Raw genomic sequence first — 16,540 nt, 5'->3', positions numbered from 1 at the left:
TTCCATTAGTCCAACCCTATTAAGCTTGGCATTTTACATGAAGGAGATTTTTTCTACAAATGTTTTAAAAAAGGATATGCATGCTTGAAACATGTTAAAGATTCAAATGACATATGGATCCAAAGCTTTTAAAGAGCATAACAAACGCTCATTAAATTCTCAAGTGAACGTGCGGTGGGATATTTACCCGAGTCTAACAAGTTATAATTTTGCCCATTTTCAAAAATTTGATCTAACAATCATATATGATTGTAAAGTGATTTATGATGCGTAACGGGCTATAATTTTGTATGAAATTACTTATGGATTGCAATTCAACACTCAGTTAAAAATCCTCCGTAACCCATTTTTCCCGACGATTGCAAAACCTGAGATATAAAAATGAAAAGGTGCTTACAATCGCTAAAAATTATAGACCCCCTTTGGAATTATCTCTCTCTACATATGTGCATTGTGCATTTCCGTTTTAGATGTACACATTTTTCTTAAATCAAAACTTCGAGTTTTTCGCTCTCCCTTCATCACATAAACAAAAAAGGCAAATAGATCACAACAAAGTGAAAATTTCATAGTTGATGTACGGAAAAAGTTTAAAATAATAAAAAAAGTAAATAAATAAAATTTATTCACACACCACAAATGAACACAAAAGTTTTGTTATCCAAGTTTGGGAAATTCCACTAGTCCAAAACTAATATCTTGGAATTTTACATGAAGGAGATTTTTTCTACACATGTTTTAAAAATGGATATGCATGCCATAAACATGTTAACGAATCAAATGACCTATGGATCCAAAGATTTTAAAGAGAATAACAAACTCTCATTAAATTCTCAAGTGAACGTGCGGTGGGATATTTGCCCGAGTCAAACAAGCCATTATTTTGCCCATATTCAAAGCGTTGAGCTAACAATCATAGATGATTGTAAACTGATTTGTCCTCCGTAACGGGCTATATTTTTGTAAGAAATGACTTATGGATTTGAAGTCAACACTCAGTTAAAAATCGCCCGCCTCCCCTGTTTCCCGACGATTGCAAAACCTTAGATATAAAAACGAAAAAAGTGCGTACGATCCCTAAAACATACAGACACTCTTTGGAAATATCTCTCTCTACATTTGTGCATAGTGCATTACAATTTTAGATGTACATTTTTATCTTAAATTAGAACTTTGAGTTTTCGCTCCCCCTTCATCCCGTAAACAAAGAAGGCAAAAAAGATCACAACAAAATAAAAATTTTATAGTTGATGTGTGGAAAATATTTAAAACAATAACTAATGTAAATAAAAAATATCTATTCACAAACCACAAATGAACACAAAAGTTTTGTTATCCAAGTTTGGGAAATTCCATTAGTCCAACCCTATTAAGCTTGGAATTTTACATGAAGGAGATTTTTTCTACACATGTTTTAAAAATGGATATGCATGCTTGAAACACGTTAAAGATTCAAATGACCTATGGATCCAAAGCTTTTAAAGAGAATAACAAACGCTCATTAAATTCTCAAGTGAACGTGCGGTGGGATATTTACCCGAGTCTAACAAGTCATTATTTTGTCCATTTTCAAAAATTTGATCTAACAAACATAGATGATTGTAAAGTGATTTATCATGCGTAACTGGCTATATTTTTGTATGAAATGACTTATGGATTGCAATTCAACACTTAGTTAAAAATCCTTCGCAACCCATTTTTCCCAACGATTGCAAAACCTGAGATATAAAAACGAAAAGGTGCTGACAATTCTTAAAAATTACAGACACTCTTTGGAATTATCTCTCTCCACATATGTGCATTGTGCATTTCCGTTTTAGATGTAGACATTTTTCTTAAATCAAAACTTCGAGTTTTTCGCTCTCCCTTCATCACGTAAACCAAAAAGGCAAATAGATCACATCAAAATGAAAATTTCATAGTTGATGTACGGAAAAAGTTTAAAACAATAAAAAAAGAAAATGAAGAAAATTAATTCACACACCACAAATGAACACAAAAGTTTTGTTATCCAAGTTTGGGAAATTCCAGTAGTCCAAAACTAATATCTAGGAATTTTAGAAGAAGGAGATTTTTTCTACACATGTTTTAAAAATGGATATGCATGCCAGAAACATGTTAAAGAATCAAATGACGTATGGATCCAAAGCTTTTAAAGAGAATAACAAACGCTCATTAAATTCTCATGTGAACGTGCGGTGGGATATTTGCCCGAGTCAAACGAGCCATTATTTTGCCCATATTCAAAACGTTGAGCTAACAATCATAGATGATTATAAAGTGATTTGTCATGCATAACGGGCTATATTTTTGTAAGAAATGACTTATGGATTTGAAGTCAACACTCAGTTAAAAATAGCCCGCCTCCCCCGTTTCCGGACGATTGCAAAACCTTAGATATGAAAACGAAAAAGTCCATACAATCCCTAAAACATACAGTCACTCTTTTGAAATCTCTCTCTCTACATTTGTGCATTGTGCATTTCCATTTTAAATGTACACTTTTTTCTTAAATCAGAACTTTGAGTTTTCGCTCCCCCTTCATCGCGTAAACAAAAAAGGCAAAAAAGATCACAACAAAATAAAAATTTTATAGTTGATGTGTGAAAAATATTTAAAATAATAACTAATGTAAATAAAAAATATCTATTCACACACCACAAATGAAAACAAAAGTTTTGTTATCCAAGTTTGGGAAATTCCATTAGTCCAACCCTATTAAGCTTGGCATTTTACATGAAGGAGATTTTTTCTACAAATGTTTTAAAAAAGGATATGCATGCTTGAAACATGTTAAAGATTCAAATGACATATGGATCCAAAGCATTTAAAGAGCATAACAAACGCTCATTAAATTCTCAAGTGAACGTGCGGTGGGATATTTACCCGAGTCTAACAAGTTATAATTTTGCCCATTTTCAAAAATTTGATCTAACAATCATATATGATTGTAAAGTGATTTATGATGCGTAACGGGCTATAATTTTGTATGAAATTACTTATGGATTGCAATTCAACACTCAGTTAAAAATCCTCCGCAGCCCATTTTTCCCGACGATTGCAAAACCTGAGATATAAAAACGAAAGGGTGCTTACAATCCCTAAAAATTACAGACAGTCTTTGAAATTATCTCTCTCTACATATGTGCATTGTGCATTTCCATTTTAGATGTACACATTTTTCTTAAATCAAAACTTCGAGTTTTTCGCTCTCCCTTCATCACATAAACAAAAAAGGCAAATAGATCACAACAAAGTGAAAATTTCATAGTTGATGTACGGAAAAAGTTTAAAATAATAAAAAAAGTAAATAAATAAAATTTATTCACACACCACAAATGAACACAAAAGTTTTGTTACCCAAGTTTGGGAAATTCCACTAGTCCAAAACTAATATCTTGGAATTTTCGATGATGGAGATTTTTTCTACACATGTTTTAAAAATGGATATGCATGCCAGAAACATGTTAAAGAATCAAATGACCTATGGATCCAAAGATTTTAAAGAGAATAACAAACGCTCATTAAATTCTCAAGTGAACGTGCGGTGGGATATTTGCCCAAGTCAAACAAGCCATTATTTTGCCCATATTCAAAACGTTGAGCTAACAATCATAGATGATTGTAAAGTGATTTGTCGTGCGTAACGGGCTATATTTTTGTAAGAAATGACTTATGGATTTGAAGTCAACACTCAGTTAAAGATCGCCGGCCTCCCCCGTTTCCCGACGATTGCAAAACCTTAGATATGTAAACGAAAAAAGCGCATACGATCCCTAAAACATACAGACACTCTTCGGAAATCTCTCTCTCTATATTTGTGCATTTTGCATTACAATTTTAGATGTACATTTTTATCTTAAATTAGAACTTTGAGTTTTCGCTCCCCCTTCATCCCTTAAAAAGGCAAAAAAGATCACAACAAAATAAAAATTTTATAGTTGATGTGTGGAAAATATTTAAAATAATTACTAATGTAAATAAAAAATATCTATTCACTCACCACAAATGAACACAAAATTTTTGTTATCCAAGTTTTGGAAATTCCTGTAGTCCAACCCTATTAAGCTTGGAATTTTACATGAAGGAGATTTTTTCAACACATGTTTTAAAAATGGATATGCATGCCAGAAACATGTTAAAGATTCAAATGACCTATGGATCCAAAGCTTTTAAAGAAAATAACAAACGCTCATTACATTCTCAAGAGAACGTGCGGTGGGATATTTGCCCGAGTCAAACAAGCCATTATTTTTCCCATATTCAAAACGTTGAGCTAACAATCATAGATGATTGTAAAGTGATTTTTCATGCGTAACGGGCTATATTTTTGTAAGAAATGACTTATAGATTTGAATTCAACACTCAGTTAAAAATCGCCCGCCTCCCCCGTTTCCCGACGATTGCAACACCTTAGATATAAAAACGAAAAACGGCATACGATCCCTAAAACATACAGATACTCTTTGGAAATCTCTCTCTCTACATTTGTGCATTGTGCATTTCCATTTTAGATGTACACTTTTTTCTTAAATCAGAACTTTGAGTTTTCTCTCCCCCTTCATCCCGTAAACAAAAAAGGCAAAAAAGATCACAACCAAATAAAAATTTTATAGTTGATGTGTGGAAAATATTTAAAATAATAACTAATTTAAATAAAAAATATTTATTCACACACCCCAAATGAACACAAAAATTTTGTTATCCAAGTTTGGGAAATTCCATTAGTCCAACCCTATTAAGCTTGGAATTTTACATGAAGGAGATTTTTTCTACACATGTTTTAAAAATGGATATGCATGATTGAAACATGTTAAAAATTCAAATGACCGATGGATCCAAAGCTTTTAAAGAGAATAACAAACGCTCATTAAATTCTCAAGTGAACGTGCGGTGGGATATTTACCCGAGTCTAACAAGTCATTATTTTGTCCATTTTCAAAAATTTGATCTAAAAAACATAGATGATTGTAAAGTGATTTATCATGCGTAACGGGTTATATTTTTGTATGGAATGACTTATGGATTGCAATTCAACACTCTGTTAAAAATCCTCCGCCACCAATTTTTCTTGACGATTGCAAAACCTGAGATATAAAAACTAAAAAGAGCTTACAATGCCTAAAAATTACAGACACTCTTTGGAATTATCTCTCCCTACAATTGTGCATTGTGCTTTTCCATTTTAGTTCTACACTTTTTGCTTAAATCAAAACTTTGACTTTTCGCTCTCCCTTCATCCCGAAAACAAACAAGGCAAAAAGCTTACAACAATATGAAAATTTTATAGTTGATGTATTGAAAAAATTTAAAACAATAACAAATAAAATTAAAGAAATTTTGTGCACCCAACACAAATGAACACAAAAGTTTGGTTATCCAATTTTGGGAAATTTCACTAGTTTAACCCTAATAGCTTGGAATTTTTCAAGAAAGAGATTTTGTCCACACATGTTTTAAAAATGGATATGCATGTTTGAAACATGTTCAAGATGCAAACTAGCTATGGATGCAAAGCTTTTAAAGAGAATAACAAACGCTCATTAAATTGTCAAGTGAACTTGCGGTGGGATATTTACCCGAGTCAAACATGCTATTATTTTGCCCATTTGCAAAAAGCTGACATAATTAATCATAGATGATTGTAATGTGATTTATCATGCGTAACGGGCTAGATTTTTGTATAAATGACTTATGGATTGCAATTCAACACTAAGTTAAAAATCCTCCGCAGCCCATTTTTCTCGACGATTGCAAAACCTGATATATAAAAACGAAAAGGCGCTTACAATCCCTAAAAATTACAGACTCTCTTTGGAATTATCTCTCTCTACATATGTGCATTGTGCATTTTCATTTTAGATGTACACATTTTTCTTAAATCAAAACTTCGTGTTTTTCGTTCTCCCTTCATCCCGTAAACAAAAAGGAAAATAGATCATAGCAAAATGAAAATTTCATAGTTGATGTACGGAAAAAGTTTAAAACAATAAAAAAAGTAAATGAAGAAAATTTATTCACACACCACAAATGAACACAAAAGTTTTGTTATCCAAGTTTGGGAAATTCCACTAGTCCAAAACTAATATCTTGGAATTTTACATGAATGAGATTTTTTCTACACATGTTTTAAAAATGGATATGCATGCCAGAAACATGTTAAAGATTCAAATGACCTTTGGATCCAAAGTTTTTAAAGAGAATTACAAATGCTCATTAAATTCTCAAGTGAACGTGCGGTGGGATATTTGCCCGAGTCAAACAAGCCATTATTTCGCCCATATTCAAAACGTTGAGCTAACAATCATTGATGATTGTAAAGTGATTTGTCATGCGTAATGGGCTATATTTTTGTAAGAAATGACTTATGGATTTGAAGACAACTCTCACTTAAAAATTGCCCGCCTCCCCAGTTTCCCGACGATTGCAAAACCATCGATATAAAAACGAAAAAGTGCATACGATCTCTAAAACATACAGACATTCTTTGGAAATCTCTCTCTCTACATTTGTGCATTGTGCATTTTGATGTATAATTTATTTACATCGGCTTTAATACCTCACAAGCGTACGAATCATTCATGTAATCTAACAGTAAGCGTGGGTCATATCCACAGGGAGGATTGAATTTTGTGTATTCTTCAGTCAACTAGCCTAACCAAATATGATGAATTAATCTGAACTAAACACTAATTATATCCTACATTATGAAGCAATAATCTAATTAACTACTTGTACAATAGGAAACGTCAACTCTAGATTTTATTGTGATTCGTGCCTCTCTCGAGCACCACAAAACCACGAATCCGGATTCTCAATCCTTGCGTCTAGCCCCTCTCGGGCGCCTAGAGTTAATGACAAAGAGCGGATTACAATAGAATGCAGAGAATCAATTTTCTATTGTGATGATGCTAAAATTATCAACTCTGGATTTTACCATGATTCGTGCCTTTCTCGAGCGCCACGTAATCACGAATCCGATTTCTCAATCCTTGCGTCTAGCCCCTCTCGGGCGCATAGAGTGAAAGACAGAAATCAGATTAAAAAACCAAAATCCAACCTCAATTATAATCCTACCCTAATTAGCTAATTTAATCAAATATCCAGAAAACAAATCTTAAATAAACCTTAATTATCAAATCAGATTCAATAAACATTCAAAACCTAAGTTCAAACCATATAAAAACTAAATTCAATAATGACGAATTACTCCCCTTCTTCCTCCTCTCGCTCGGGCAGCAACTCATTCTCATGGGTGCTGCAATTTCCCAAAATCAATGGCTTCAGGTTGGCAAGAGTGAGTGGCCGGAGGTAGAGACGACGCTGGCGACAAAGGTTGGAAGCCGATGGATGGAGGCAACGTCCGGCGAAGAACAAAACAGAGCTGATGTTCTCTAACCGGCTCTCTCGAGTCTCAGTTGGAGTCGGAATAGCTCCGGGAATGGTCGAAAATACGTAACCGACGCTGGAGGATGGGCGAAAAGCGGAAGTTGCACCGGAGAAGCCCTCTCGGATCACTTCTCAGTCTGGCAAGCGACAACTGTCGAACTCACCTCGACGGAGACTCTCTCGAGCTCTCCTCGGGTTTGTTCTCGGTTGCTGGACGGCAGTGGATGGCGGTGGACGACGGTGGCGCGGCGGAAGGTATTGGCCCAGCGAACGCCGGTGGGGAACTCCTCTCGGGTCCTCCCTTGTTTTCGGTAAAAAAAAAAACTCTGTTTTGGTCTCCGTTTCTATTTCTCTTCACCCTGCCTTTCCCCCCTTCGTTCGATGCTTCCCTTCCCTTTAAATATGATTTTTTTATTTTAAAACGATTTGCCCTAGAAATTACCTCCATTTCACTAAGGGCATTTTGGTAAATATCTTCTTCTCCACCCAAATTCTCCTGAAATTCCATAATTGAATCTATAAAAAGCATTTCAGGAAGAAATAAGACTAAAAAATAATGAAATATAATTCAGGAGAGAGAAATATGCAATATCGACAGTGATTAATGCCAAATTCAATAAATGCTCATTTCATTTGAAAACCGATAAATAACCACCTATAACACAATTATAAAGGTTATTCTATTATAATTAACCTAGTTCTCATGTCAGAATATGACATCTATCACACCCCCAAACCTAAATCTTTGCTAGTCCCTAGCAAAACAACAATCGAACCAAAATTAAGCCTAGGAAAACAAAATGCCACTTTCGTAGGGAGCACGATTGCATTTAGCGCATGCAACAAGCCGTTAAACCCCTACTCTGCAGTAGTGGATGAGTTATGTCTCGTGAGGGTTTGCATGGAATTTACCCACAAAATTCATCTAAATCAATAATATAAAAAGAAAAACTGAAGAAAATTTACTCCTCATTAGCATATGACTAACACTTAGTATCGTAAAATATCTGAAATTCATATGAGATCTTGCAAAATATTAAAACCTGTGTAAAATATAGCCTATTATCAATCCAAATACACTCATTGTTACTCCACTTTGAACCAATGTGACCCATAAGCTATTACTTCAACAGAACAAAGAGGCAACCAATAACAATAAAATCCTGGTCACATCACAATTAAGAGAAAATAGTAGAATAAGCTTGTTGTCTGACAATCTCACAGAAGAAATATACCAATTTCAATATTGACTTGCAACTTCTTTAAAATTACAATTCATCTTCAAAGTTAAGAAACTCATTGCTTCCAGATTTAAAACCATTTTACGCTATTACCAGCATAATTTTTTTTTCACTGAATACTTTTGGTATTACCACCATTTTGTATTCGTCTTCACTGCACATGCACTTATTTTTAAGTAACTGACTGTTCTGGTGCATGTCCCTGGGTTTGCCCAGGCTGTTTCTGAAGTTATCTGTCTTTTGCAAGCAAGAACATTTCCATTCGCATTCATACATTACAACAAGGAATTTCACTGAGGTATAAAAAAGATTGAGTTCAAATAGGCATACAAGACTATTCAGACTAACATAGATCAACACTAGATTTACATGTTCTCTTTTGCAACTAAGTTCCAAGTCTAATGCAATAGTAAGTTATCCCACTGAATTCTCATGAATCACAACAAATGATATCAGATTTCTAATAGGCATATTCTACACAAATTTACGAAAATTTTTGAAACACATTTGAACAACTTATTTTAACTCTACTAATGTTAACCACATACTAAGAGGAGTAATTTGAAAACCACGAACAAAAATCGAACGAAAATTATTGCTAAGACATAAAAGAGTCGTCCCTCCCGCCCCCCCCCCCCCCCCCCCCCCCCCCCCCCCCCAAACCTAAACCTGACATTGTCCTCAATGGGGAAAAGTTAAAACACTATAACGACTACAAAAAAAAAAGAATAATAAAGACCCCCAGGAATGATACATAGTCTCCCTCGAAGAAGGTTTACTCGTATCAGCCGTACCCGTAGGTAATCATCCGTAGATGAAACCGCTATCCCACATCACACTTTGAAGAAATCTCCGTGTGACTGGCCACTGAAGGCAGCAGGAATCACGTGCTGAACACAAGTCCTTAAGTTACTCACCATAAGGTTTTCATTCAATACTTCAAGATTGAACTGGTCAATCCCAGAACGGTTGTTTGAGTACAGACCTCTCAAACTAGAGACCAAAAGTCGGGTCATCGACTACCGGAACCATTTATGCTCTCAGCCGGCAAGAGAGTATGAATAAACCAAAAAAAATAAAATAAAAATAAAACTGTAATGTACAAAGGGATAGAAACGTGGGGATTGCCCACAATGTGCTAAGTTTATAGTCGTAAGCAAGACTCTAATGCATTCAAGATTAAATGACAGGTTCCTCCAAGAAAATCACCATCACCTCCTCCGGTGTGGGGATATTCTCAAGATACGGTTTGAGCCTCTGACCGTTAACTTTGAAGCTCGACCCATCTCCATGATTGCGGATCTCAATAGCGCCATGAGGATACACCTGTGTAACTTCAAATGGACCGGACCACCTGGAAGCCTGGAAACAAATGCAATCATGAGATATAAAGTAAAACATTCTGCCCAACAGTAAAAGACTTGCGAAAAATAGATTTATCATCTAAAAGCTTTGTTCGCTCCTTATACAGTTTGGCATTCTCATAAGTATCATGACGTATATCCTCCAACTCATTCAATTGCAACTTTCTCTCCTCACCCGCTTGAGTTAAATCAAAATTTAAAGTCTTAATGGCCCAATAAGCTCTATGCTCAAGCTCAACAGGTAGATGACATGCTTTGCCGAACACTAGGCGAAATGGAGACATCCCAATAGGAGTCTTATAAGCGGTTCGATAGGCCCATAAAGAATCTTCCAATCGAGTGGACCAATCTTTCCTATCAAAGCGAACTGACTTCTCCAAAATCCATTTGATCTCCCTATTAGAGATTTCCACTTGACCACAAGTTTGCGGGTGGTACGGAGTGGACACCCGATGAGTGATGGAATATTTCTTCAATAAGGTCTCAAATGCTCTGTTACAAAAATGAGATCCCCCATCACTGATGATCGCTCTCGGGGTACCAAATCGATTAAAGATATTTTCTTTTAAAAAATTTACCACCACTTTGTGATCGTTTGTCTTACATGATATAGCTTCAATCCATTTGGAGACATATTCAACAACAACAAGGATGTATTGATAGCCGAACGAGACAGGAAAAGGACCCATGAAGTCAATACCCCACACATCAAACAATTCAACAATAAGAATGGGGTTAAGAGGCATCATGTTCTTCCTAGACAAACAACCAGTTCGTTGGCATTTATCACACACCTGACAAAACTCATGGGCATCTCTAAATAATGAAGGCCAATAGAAACCACATTGCAAGACTTTAGCCGTTGTCTTTCTAGCACCAAAATGTCCACCACATGCGTGGGAATGACAAAATTCAAGAATGTTGGCAAAGTCTTGCTCATGTACACAACGCCTAATGACTTGGTCAGAACACACCTTGAACAAATAAGGGTCATCCCAAAAAAAATGTTTGACTTGGGAAAATAATTTCAACCTATCTTGTTTACTCCAATTATCAGGAATCTTATGAGTTACAAGATAGTTGACTATGTCAGCAAAGCAAGGCAACTGGGATACTTGGAAAAGTTGTTCATCAGGGAAGGAATCATTCCTGAGGTACTACACAGATCCTAGATAGATGATCAGCAACAACATTCTCACAACCCTTCTTATCTCGAATCTCAAGGTCAAATTCTTGCAATTGCAAGATCCATCTAATCAAGCGAGGTTTAGTGTCCTTGATGGATAATAAGTACTTCAAAGCAGAATGATCAGTGAACACTATAACTTTTGACCCTAATAGATATGATCTGAATTTGTTCAAGGCAAACACAACAGCTAGCAACTCCTTCTCAGTGGTAGTGTAATTCAATTGAGCATCATGAAGAGTTCGGCTAGCATATTGAATGACACAGGGCATTTTATCCGTCTTTTGCCCCAAAACAGCCCCCAATGCATAGTCAGAGGCATCACACATCAACTCAAAAGGCAAAGACCAAATAGGGGGTTGGATAATGGGTGCAGTGGACAAACATTTCTTCAGTGTTTCAAAAGCATGAATACAGCATCATCAAAGGCGAAAGCAACATCTTGAGCAAGTAAATTCGTCAAAGGACGAGAAATTTTGCTAAAGTCTTTAATGAAATGCCTATAGAACCCAGCATGGCCAAGGAAAGAACGCACCCCCTTCACAGAAGTAGGTGGTGGCAGATTGGCAATGAGGTCAACCTTGGCTTTGTCCACTTCTACACCCCGCTCAGACACTACATGTCCTAAAACAATTCCTTCTTTCACCATGAAGTGGCATTTTTCCCAATTCAAGACTAAATTGGACTTAATGCAACGGGACAATACGAGTGAAAGATTGTGCAGACATGTATCAAAACTAGAGCCAAACACAGAAAAGTCATCCATAAAGACCTCTAAAAATTCACCAATCATGTCAGAAAAGATACTCATCATGCACCATTGGAAAGTGGCTGGCGCATTGCATAAACCAAAAGGCATGCGTCTGTAAGCATAGGTGCCAAACGGACACGTGAATGTGGTATTTTCCTGGTCTTCTGGAGCAATGGGAATTTGATTGTAGCCGGAGTATCCATCTAAGAAGCAATAAAAATTGTGGCCGGCCAATCGCTCTACTACTGATCAATGAAAGGTAGTGGGAAGTGATCCTTCCTAGTGGCGGAATTAAGTTTTCTATAGTCAATGCAGACACGCCACTTGGTGGTAGTTCTTGTGGGAATCAATTCACCACTCTCATTTTTCATTATCGTTATCCCCCCTTTCTTAGGGAGAACTTGAATTGGACTCACCCAGGTGCTATCAGAAATAGGGTAAATGATTCATGTCACAAGCAACCTGATGACTTCTTCTCTCACAACCTCCAGCATATGGGAATTTAACCTATGTTGCATCTCACATGAGGCTTTAGTCCCCTCCTCCAAATGAATACGATGCATGCATATGGAGGGGCTAATCCCTTTTAAGGCATCAAGAGTCCACCCCAATGCCTCTTTGTGTGCTTGTAAAACTTCAGTCAATTGTTCCTCCTGCTCAGTACTCAAATAAGAGGAAATAATGACTGGTAATGAGTTCATGGGTCCCAAGAACGCATACTTCAATGTGGGAGGAAGTGGCTTAAGGTCTAACTTGGAAGTTTTAAGAGGTTTGTCCAAGTCAAGAGGAAGATCCTGTGGATGTTCAGTTGTGATAACCTCATAAGCTTCCTCCAACAGAGGTACAAAATTGAGTAAAGAATTAACCTCTTGGAAATATGTTTCCTCATCAAAATAGTCCATGTCTAAAGATGTTATGCAAGACTTAAAAGATTCAAGAGTGGATTCGTTATCAAGCATAACAGTTTCTATATTAAATGCAGGACTTAGATCATCAGACTCAAGTGGGTGGTGCCCGACATTAAATACATTCAATGAGACCTTAAAATTTCCAAAAGACAACTCCAACTCACCACTTTTACAATGAATGATAGCATTAGATGTGGCTAAGAAGGGACGTCCTAGGATGATAGGAATTTGGTTGGTCACATTGACTACTGGTTCTGTATCAAGAACAATGAAATCAACCGGGAACAGAAATTTGTCCACTTTTATCAAAACATATTCAACTATTCCTCATGGTATCTTGACAGAACGGTCAGCTAGTTGAAGTATGATGGGAGTAGGCTTCAATTCCCCCAAACCTAATTGCTGGTACAGAAAGAAAGGAAGCAAATTCACACTTGCCCCTAAGTCAATAAGAGCTCTCTGGATGGTATGTTCACCAATGACACATGAAATTGTGGGACATCCAGGATCTTTAACTTTAGGAGGAGTGTTATGCTTCAGAATTGAGCTTACATTCTCAGTAAGAAAGACCTTTTTGTTAACATGTTGTTTTCTCTTCTGTGTACAAAGGTCTTTCAAAAATCGGGCATAGGCAGGCAATTGCCTAATAGCATCAAGAAGTGGAATGTTAATGTGAACCTTACTAAACAGTTCCATCGTTTCATGCATGCTATCTCCTTTCCTAGGTGGGCCCGATAACCTCTGCAGATAAGGAGCTAATGGGACTTGGTTAGGGATCTGCTTGGCTGTTGGTGGAGAACTTGGAGGTTCTTCACTCAATGATGTGTCCCCGTTATCATCCTTTGACTCCTTAGACATAGTGGTCCCTACCCCATTGTTCAACTCATGACCACTCCTAAGGGTGGTTATGGCTTTGGCTTGCTCATGGTGGGGTTTGGAACTCAACTCACCCTCATGTGTGCTTTTGGGGTTAGGAATGGTTTGACTCGGGAGTCTATTTTGTGCTTGTTCACTCATGTGGCTGGCCAACTGACTCACTTGCATTTCAAGTTTAGCAATGGAGGACTGTGTATTCTGCATGAATAATTGAAGTGTATCCTCAAGTGAAGATTTTTGTGGAATCAATGGTTGTTGAGTGAAGTGTGGGCGCGGAGCTTGGGGTTGAGTAAACCCTGGAGGACCCCCAACCTGTGGACCCTTGGACCATGAGAAATTTGGGTGCCTAGCCCAACCTGGATTATATGTTTCTGAAAAAGGATCGTTCTGGTTCGGTCTATGAAAATTCTGGACTGCATTCAAGTCCTCAATGAGCTCTAGGTAGGATGAACTAGATGGACACATTTGTGTGGGATGAGATGAACCAGAGCATATGGCACAGACAGTAGATGGGTTAGGAGAAGGTGAACTCTTGGACACCATAAGGGCATCAATTTTTTTAGTCAACCCTTCAATCTTGGCCATGAGCATGGGTGTTTCACTAACCTCGTAAAGACCCCCCTCTTTTGGCTTCGTGGGATCTCCTATCAACATTAAATGATGAACCCCATTGTTGAGATTGATCACTCAACGTTTCAAAGAAGTCCCACGCCTCACTAGCACTCTTACCCATCAAACTCCCACCACTCGTTGCATCTACCATGGATCTAACCTGAGGTGTAAGACCTTGATAAAAGTATTGCACTAAATGCCATTTCTCAAACCCATGATGCGGACACCTACAGATCAAATCCTTCCATTTCTCCCAAGCCTCATAAAAGTGTTCACCCTCCTGCTGCATAAAGTTGGAGATTTCTCTCCTGAGGGCTGTAGTTCTTTGAATGGGAAAGTACTTGGACAAAAATTTTGTGACTAATGTGTCCCATGAAGTAATGCTGCCCACCTCTAAGGAATTAAGCCAAGACTTGGCCTTATCCTTAAGTGAAAATGGAAAAAGTCTTAACCGGATAGAGTCATCTGAGAAATTCTGGAATTTAAAAGTTGCACAAATATCTAAGAATTCCTTGATGTGGTAATATGGGTCCTCCTTCTCCAACCCATAGAATGTAGGGAGGAGTTGGATCACACCCGGTTTCAACTCATAACTGGCGGCAGTAGTGGGTGGCAATATAATGCAAGAAGGTGATGTGAAGTGGGATGGGATAGAATAATCCCTCAGGGCTCTACGGTCACCTGCTGCAGGTAACTGTAATGGTTCGCCCTGATTGGCCATGGTAGCTCCTAACTTGACTTCGGGCGTTTTCCTACAAATATGTTCTACCTCTTCAACAAAGGGAGCTAATGGTCCACCTAGGGAGCGGCGCCCGTGCATAAAAACACAAAAAGAAACAAAATGAACTATCAAATTAAGCTAACAAACTCGCTACTAAAAATATGAACTAACTAGAAGAAATAAAAATAATTCCATACAAAATCACCCAGCTAAAATTATGAAAATAAAATAAAATAAAATAAAAATAAATCTAACCTAAGACCATGGAGAACAAAGAAATACACTTAATACGTGCCTCCCTGGCAACGGCGCCAAAAACTTGATGTATAATTTAGTTACATCGGCTTTAATACCTCGCAAGAGTACGAATCATTCATGTAATCTAGCAGTAAGCGAGGGTCGTATCCACAAGGAGGATTGAATTTCATGTATTCTTCAGTCAACTAGCCTAACCAAATATGATGAATTAATCTGAACTAAACACTAATTATATCCTACATTATCAAACAATAATCTAATTAACTACTTGTACAACAGGAAACGTCAACTCTGGATTTTATCGTGATTCGTGCCTCTCTCGAGCACCATGAAACCACGAATCCGGATTCTCAATCCTTGCGTCTAGCCCCTCTCGGGCGCCTAGAGTTAATGACAAAGAGCGGATTACAATAGAATGCAGAGAATCAATTTTCTATTGTGATGATGGTAAAATTATCAACTCTGGATTTTACCGTGATTCGTGCCTCTCTCGAGCGCCACGTAATCACGAATCTGATTTCTCAATCCTTGCATCTAGCCCCTCTCAGGCGCATAGAGTGAACGACAGAAATCGGATTAAAATACCAAAATCCAACCTCAATTATAATCCTACCCTAATTAGCTAATTTAATCAAATATCCAGAAAACAAATCTTAAATAAACCTTAATTATCAAATCAGATTCAATTAACATTCAAAACCTAAGTTCAAACCATATAAAAACTAAATTCAATAATGACGAATTACTCCCCTTCTTCCTCCTCTCGCTCGGGCAGCAACTCATTCTCACGGATGCTGCAATTTCCCGAAATCAATGGCTTCGGGTTGGCAAGAGTGAGTGGCCGGAGGTAGAGATGACGCCGGCGACGAAGGTTGGAAGCCGACGGATGGAGGGAACGTCCGGCGAAGAACGAAATAGAGCTGACGTTCTCTAACCGGCTCTCTCGAGTCTCGGTTGGAGTCGGAATAGCTCCGGGAATGGTCGGAAATACGTAACTGACGCCGGAGGATGGGCGAAAAGCGGAAGTTGCACCGGAGAAGCCCTCTCGGATCACTTCTCAGTCTGGCGAGCGACTACTGTCGAACTCACCTCGACGGAGACTCTCTCGAGCTCTCCTCGGGTTTGTTCTCGGTTGCTGGACGGCAGTGGACGGCGGTGGACGACGGTGGCGCGGCAGAAGGTATTGGCCCGGCGAACGATGATGGGGAACTCCTCTTGGGTCCTCCCCTGTTTC

At 37.7% G+C, this 16,540-nt stretch overlaps 1 non-coding gene across 1 annotated transcript; it reads left to right on the top strand.

Annotated features, from left to right (window-relative positions):
• Window positions 1–14,536: 14,536 nt before the first annotated feature.
• LOC137937904 (small nucleolar RNA R71) lies at window positions 14,537–14,643 on the top strand. The gene has a single exon (XR_011109691.1). It is a non-coding gene; the product is annotated as a small nucleolar RNA R71 (small nucleolar RNA).
• The last annotated feature ends 1,897 nt before the right edge of the window (window positions 14,644–16,540 follow it).

The sequence above is a fragment of the Aristolochia californica genome, unplaced genomic scaffold (genome assembly GCF_029961685.1).
Source record: "Aristolochia californica isolate CCGP_79_NKW_82.1479 unplaced genomic scaffold, dmAriCali1.0.hap1 SCAF_7, whole genome shotgun sequence".
NCBI lineage: Eukaryota > Viridiplantae > Streptophyta > Magnoliopsida > Piperales > Aristolochiaceae > Aristolochia > Aristolochia californica.
The sequence above is the reverse complement of the archived record's forward strand: the minus strand, read 5'-3'. Positions and strand labels throughout refer to the sequence as shown.